Consider the following 7,354-nt stretch of genomic DNA (forward strand, 5'->3'; position numbering starts at 1 on the left):
AAATATAAAGATTAGGTATGGAAATGACTCCAACATAGCCAACGTTTCATCTGTAAAAATGTATTGCAAAGCATCCATTATAAGTTGGCAATTAGTAAAAATTTACTATAGTTTAACAAATATGTTTATGCTGAATATTGCAAATGAATGGCATAGCACTCATTTAAACAAGAAGTCACAAACATATTTCCACATGCACACACATACACACACACACACACACGCACGCACACACAAACACACACACACACACACACACACACACACATACACACACACACACACACCTGCACATAAATATATGTGTATGTATACAGTAGATTTCTTTTAGTTTCTCTCCACTGAATCCACTCATAAGGCTTTGGTTAGCTCAGCTCTATAGTAGAAGACACTTGCCCAAAATGCCACCCAGTAGAACTATAGCCAAGACCATGTGGTTGGGAAACAAACTATTTAACCACACAGCTGTACGTCCACGTACAAACACACAAGAGTGAAGTGGCAGAACTGTGTGGGTGTTGAAATAGAATCCTTTGCAGTATTTATTTTCACACTCTATTTATTTTCGCCAAGATCATGATTATAGGTGCATGTGTGACTGTGTGGTAAGAAGCTTGCTTCCCAACCCAGCCACATGGTTCTGAGTTTTGCCTCACTGTGTGGAACCTTGATCAAGTGTCTTCTACTATAACCTTGGACCTACCAAAGCCTTGTGAGTAGATTTAGTAGAGGGGAAACTGTAAGAATCCCGTTATATATATATATATAATTATATATATATATATATGTATATATTCCTGTTTGTTGTGCTATCATGCTTTTCCTGCTTGTTATGTTTTGACAATTTCCATTTGATGCGTTTTTTAACTTTGATATATATATATATAGATGTGGCTGTGTGGTAAGAAGTTTACTTCCCAACCACATCGTTCTGGGTTCAGTTCCACAGCATGGCACCAGGGGCAAGTGCCTCCTACAATAGCCTCAGGCTGACCAAAGCCTTGTGAGTGCATTTGGTAGAGAGAAACTAAAAGAAGCCTGTTGCATATATGTGTGTGTATATATATATATATATATATATATATCAAAGGTTGAACAGAAAGAACACAACAAAGAGAAAACAAGAGAAAAAAAAAAGAGAAAAATTAGACAGAAGGCGAGCAAACAGAAAACTGAACAAAAGTGTGGACTGAAAATTAGACAAAAACATGATAGACAGAGCATTCACAGCTGATTTCCTTGTCAGTCAATGACTCAAGATTTCATAGTGGTTTTGTGCTTTAACATTGAGACCACTCAATCTTGGCAGCACCTGAGCATTAAGCTTCTCGGAGAAAGCTAGCGAATGTATACAAGGACAAAAACAAACAAGACATGCTAAAATAATGATATGTATACACCAAAAAAGTAATAATACAAATGCAACAGAAAAAGAATTATGTGATTGTGTGTTTGTGTTTGTGGTCACCCACCACTGGTTGACAACTGGTGTTGGTGTGTTTACAACCTCCATAACTCAGCAGTTTGGCAACAGAACTGATAGAATAAGTACCAGGCTTAAAGGAAAGAAAATAAGTACTGGAGTTGATTCATTCAACTAAAAATCCTTCATGGCAGTGCTCCAGCATGGCCGGAGTCAGGCATTGAAGCTTGGCACTGTCCTCTGGTTCGTTGGCTAGCATGGAAAATGGACATTAACTGGTGATGATCACACACACACACACACACACAAACAAAACTGCCATTTATGTTGAACATAAATCCATAACATGCACATCTGACAAATAAGAATAAACAGCTTTATTTGAAACTTGGAGTCAGGAGTATCATTAGTATTATCATCATTAAATTATATTATATATGCTTTTCATGTATGCGTTTGTGTGTGTTAGTGATTATGAAGATGGGCATGAATGCTAATATTTCACTTGTCACTGTTTGAGCAAAAACGGTACTGATGTTTACATTACTGACATTATGACCGGTTGCTCTGTCTTTGCAAAGAAGACGTGGAATAAAAATAAAACCCCTTACTTGAAAAAAAAGGTAAGGATTGGCAACAACAAGAACATCTGGCTATAAAAATCTTGAGTAAAATTCATTCCCATTTAAGCCAAATTAGTATGGGAAAAATGAATATTAAATGAATAAATAATATATTCATTGCAACATCTGATCACTTAAACATTTTCTTTCCTGCTTATGAACCTAAGAAACTAATGATCATATGACTCATTAACAACCTAATTATGTGTGTGTGTGTGTGTGTGTGTATACATTTGTATATGGAGAAAGAATGATATTGATGTCCAAATATGTTAATGCGTGTCTGTTTTAATGAATCATTCACTAATTTTATTGAGTCGCTTCAAAAGAATGTCTATCTTAAAAAAAATGTTTTGTCTGTTCAGAACTACATCAGTTATGTATATTTTTGTTGCATTTATGATAACTATATGACATTATATTATAATCTCAACCAAACATTTAATGAAAAGGGACAATTTTCTAATATTTTGAGTCAATATTTGCCAGCCATTTGCTATTGTAGAGTTATCAATCAATTTTTTTTTTATCTATGACTATTCTGTTTTCATAGTTGGTGTTGTCCTATGATGTAGCTAAAAAAAAATAAAACAAACAAACAATAACAAACAATTGGAATATGGAAGATATTATCTAATGTAATCAGAAAAGATAGCTACAGTGGCATTGACATATAATACAATGTGATCACAAATGAATAGAGAGAAAAAAATAACAAACAAGAAATCAACAAACATTGGTCACAGAAAAGTATCTGTGTTTACACTCTGAGATCAAATTCTGCCACGGTCGACTTTGCCTTTCATCCTTTCGGGGTTGATAAATTAAGTACCAGTTGCGTACTGGGGTTGATCTAATCAACTGCCCCCTCCCCCAAAATTTCGGGCTTTGTGCCTAGAGTAAAAAAGAAAAGTGTCTGTGTATTTTGTGTGTTAGGAGAGAATCAACCTGTATAAAGTATGGCGTAGTGAACTGAGGGCGGCTTTCCACCTTCAAAATGTTTTTTGCATGGTCTGTTATAAATCCGAAAATAAAATTTATTTACAAGAAGACTAACTGAAAATTAGTTACACTGTCAATGTATACTCTTTTATTCCTATAGCTTCTTTCCTCAAACTGCTGTCCTTTGAACTCACTACCATCATCTTGTTAACCTCTGGTCTAAGATATTCAATCCTTTAAGCTTTCTGTCAGTTGATTTCTTTTGAATTTGCAGGCCCCTTCTTTTCATTCTTTGTGGCTCCTTACAACAGCAGCCTTAACTCTTCAGTATTCAGATTACTCTGCTTAACTGTAAAGCTTATTTATTACCTCTGCCAAGGAAGGAGGTTATGTTTTCATTGGCGTTGGTTTGTCCGTCTTTGTGAAAAATAACTCAAAAGGTTGTGAACGGTATTTGATGAAACTTGCAGGCAATTTTAATGATGTGACTGTTTATTTTTAGACTGACATTGTCGGGTAGGTGTGAAAGGTAGGATCTGGCTGATTTGAACATAAAACAGGTAGAATATTTGGGTCAGATATGGTTGGTTTAAATTCTAAAAGGTTAAGCCTTATTTTGATAAAATCATATAAGAAAACAATCCTCAGTTGTAATTTCAATCTAATGTCCAAGCATAATCAGGGTGACACAGTGTATATACAAAAGTTGTTCGTTTGAATTATAAGCATTCCATTAGACAACTTTCCATGCAGGGTTTTCCACTCGTTTGCTGTAATAGTGGTAACATGCAGTAGTAGCTGCATGTAGTGATGGTCATGATGCCAACGAGAATGAAGGCTATGAAAACAATGATGATGATGATGACAACAGCAATGATGACAATGATGATGGCAGTGATGACAATGATGACGATGATGACAACTGCAGTGATGGCTATGATGATTATGACAGCAGTGGTGGTGGTGGTCATGGCAACATTGGCAACAATGTCAGCAATGATGCCATTGCTGCTGCCCGATGATGATGCTGATGACTATGAAGATGATGATGATGGTGACAATGAGGATGATGATGACGATGTGAATGATGATGGCAATGAGAATAATGCTGATGATGTTGATGATGACAATGATTATGATGATGACAATGATGATGCTAGTGCTGATGAAAATGAGGATGATGACGATGAGGAAGATGATGGCAATGATAATAACGACAGTGATGATTATAATGATGATGATGATGATGATGATGATGATACTTGCAGAATTAAACTGCAAGCTTTAAAATCAAAAATCTTCTTCATTCGTTATTCATAATTAAAAAACTGAAATATATTGTTTCATTACTCGTTTTTTTAAATCTCATGTGGTCTGCAGCAGCAGTAACAGCAGCAACAACGACACATGATAGACAGAGTTATTATACGATAGTCTTCGAGACTTTTTGAGACAAATGGAGTAATACAGAGGTCTCAGACCCATACAATTTATTTCAATAAAAGAAAAATGGTTTTTAAAGTAGTAGTAATAGTAGTAGTAGTAGTAGTATAGTAGTAGTAGCAGCAGCAGCAGTAGTAGTAGTAGTATAGTAGTAGTAGTAGTAGTAGTAGTAGTAGTAGCAGCAGCAGCAGCAGCAGCAGCAGCAGTAATGGTAGTAGTAGCAGCAGTAACAGAAGTAGTAGCAGTAAAATTAGTAGTGGTAGTAGCAACAGGAGTAGTAGTCATTAGCAATGGTTATGGTAATTAGAAAAATTCATGTGATCAAATTGTTAATTTTTGTTTAACCTCAGATCAGCAATGACAAGGCAAACCTATGATTAAAGACATTCCAGCTGTGACCATTCCATTTTAGATTTTTTTCTTTTCAGACACAGTGTACATTACTTAATTTGGCTGTTATTTCTATCAGGTTAAGCAACAATGAACATCCTTTGATGATAATGATAGTGGTGGTGGTAGTAGTAGTGGTAGTAGTGGTGACAATAGCAACGATGGGGTGGAAATGAAGAAAAGGAAAAATAATGTGGAGAGTGGGACAAAGAAACCAAACAAGTGTGAGAATTTCATAAAACATATCAAAGTAATATTATGCATTATCTACCGTAATGCCACTCTGTATGTTATCTGCTGTGACATTATTCAGTCTGTTATCTGCTGTAACATTACTCTGACAGGTGTGATATCTTTCTAATCATAAATATGTAATATCGTTCTTTACGAGCCATTTTCATTACTACATGTCAGTAAAGTACTTGTCCATTTCTATGCTGATCTCAAATTTTGGTGGAGCCTGCTTTACCCTCCATCTTTTTTGAGGCTTATAAAGTTAGTATTAGTCATGATTCAAATTTAGTCAACTACATCCTTCTATGTCCTACTGCTATAAATTTATGGCCTTGTGAAGACCACCTTCGGTCATGAATGATCATGGGATTGCACCTAGAAAGTTACCCTCCAAGGCACAAGTCCGGGCAAGATTGTTTATGAAAGGCCAGCAGTCGTCCATGCATACCAGCCTCGCCTCTCCACACCACTGATGTTATCCAAGGGAAAGGCAAAGGCCGATACAGCTTGGCACCAGTGACATCACAACTCATATGGCCTTGTACATCATCATCATTTAACATCCACTTTTCCATGCTTGCATAGGTCAGACAGTATTTGTTGAGGCAGATTTTTTATAGCCAGATGCCATTCCTCTTGCCAGCACTCACCTGTTCTTCAAGCAAGGTAATATTTTTCTATGGCCAGAAATGTTTTCACCTTGGAAATATGGTAACACTGCCGTTTACAACAGTGAGCTATACACCCACAGTAATTTTGATAGTTACATGTCTTTGATACAAGGACTAGTGATAGCATAAGAACAACTGCCTGCTTCATCAACTGTCTAAAACTCTTACAATTCAGTAACTAAGAGATGTAAAATTAATTAATTGTTCAGAGACACAATGAGGCTGTGAGGAAATATAAACTTGCAACTGTAGTTAACAAATGATTTTTTTTCTTTTTACTTAGGCACAGGACAAACTTTTTGTAAGGTAGAGATAGAGTCAAGTTCTCCTGCAGACTATCACTACCATTTCACATTAAGTGGTTTGTAGAATAAGGCATTAAACTACCAGCTATTGGCTTGTAAGTTCAAATCTACTATAAGTATTTTATTGACCGAACCATTTTATTGTAAATGCTACTTTTCATGTTACTGCTGGGATTAGGAACCAGAACAATCAGGAAAAGATTTGGCACTCATCAATTTAACATTACAAAAATCAGAGTTAAGTGCCTGCCTAATGGACTTGTGAGGGTTGGAAAAGAGTAATATTACTTTGTTTTTGATCTCCAGAAGAATGGAATACAAAACTATCTTCAGTGACATTGGAACTCATAACTTAGAATAATGAAACAAATGTACTTAGTATGCACTCTGCTGTCTCAACCACTTCCACTATCCTTCATATACACTGACAGACAAACAGACAGACAGGCAGATACAATATTGCAATTACCAAATACATGTAATGCTTTTTGAGTCAACAAGAGAACCTTTCCACAATTGCTTTATCTGCTAGAAATAGCATCCATTTTTCTTTCAAATTAGTGTCTTAAAAAAAGGAAAGATACATTGAAAGATACATTACATATACTATTCCTGAAGACAAGAACAACATGATGGTCATGATGAGAAAGCCTTTGATTATACATCTTCTCAAATGGGAATGACTTGAAACTAAATAGCAATGACATATACATGAAATAGCTTTACTAATGTATTAATCTTCATAAGAAGAGAATCTAATATTCTTTATAATATTGTTACCATTAGGGTTGATGCTATGACCTAATTCTAATTCTTAGTTGACACAAATTGACTTTATCTTATACCATTAATGCTCTTGCATGAACATCACACTACCTTATTATGAACCTAATCAAAAAATAGCCAAAATTCATACCATCAAATCAATGTAATATCAATATCCTCAGAGAGAGAGAGAGAGAGAGATTGTTTTTCAGGATTTAATTTGAGATTGCACTATGCCGAGTTCAAATCCTGAGAATTGCAAATGCCATGTTAATTCCATATTGAACAAATCATATGGTTAGTATTGGTGCTATTCTGTTTCCATTGTCAGAACACTTAACTCTAATGGCCCAGTCCAACAAGCTCTAAGTAGGAAACACCATTTTCCACATGAAGTAGAATAAGGCTTAAAACATGAATCTTTCATTCTAAAGACAATATGAAATTTCCTGAAGAAAACTTGGCCCCTACATTGAAGAAATCAAGCAATTAGTTTGAAAGCTGTAGTACCAGTAATACTGTGGCGTCTAGTTAATCCTCCCCATCATCGCCATCATC

Source organism: Octopus sinensis, linkage group LG1 (genome assembly GCF_006345805.1).
Source record: "Octopus sinensis linkage group LG1, ASM634580v1, whole genome shotgun sequence".
Classification (NCBI taxonomy): Eukaryota; Metazoa; Mollusca; class Cephalopoda; order Octopoda; family Octopodidae; genus Octopus; species Octopus sinensis.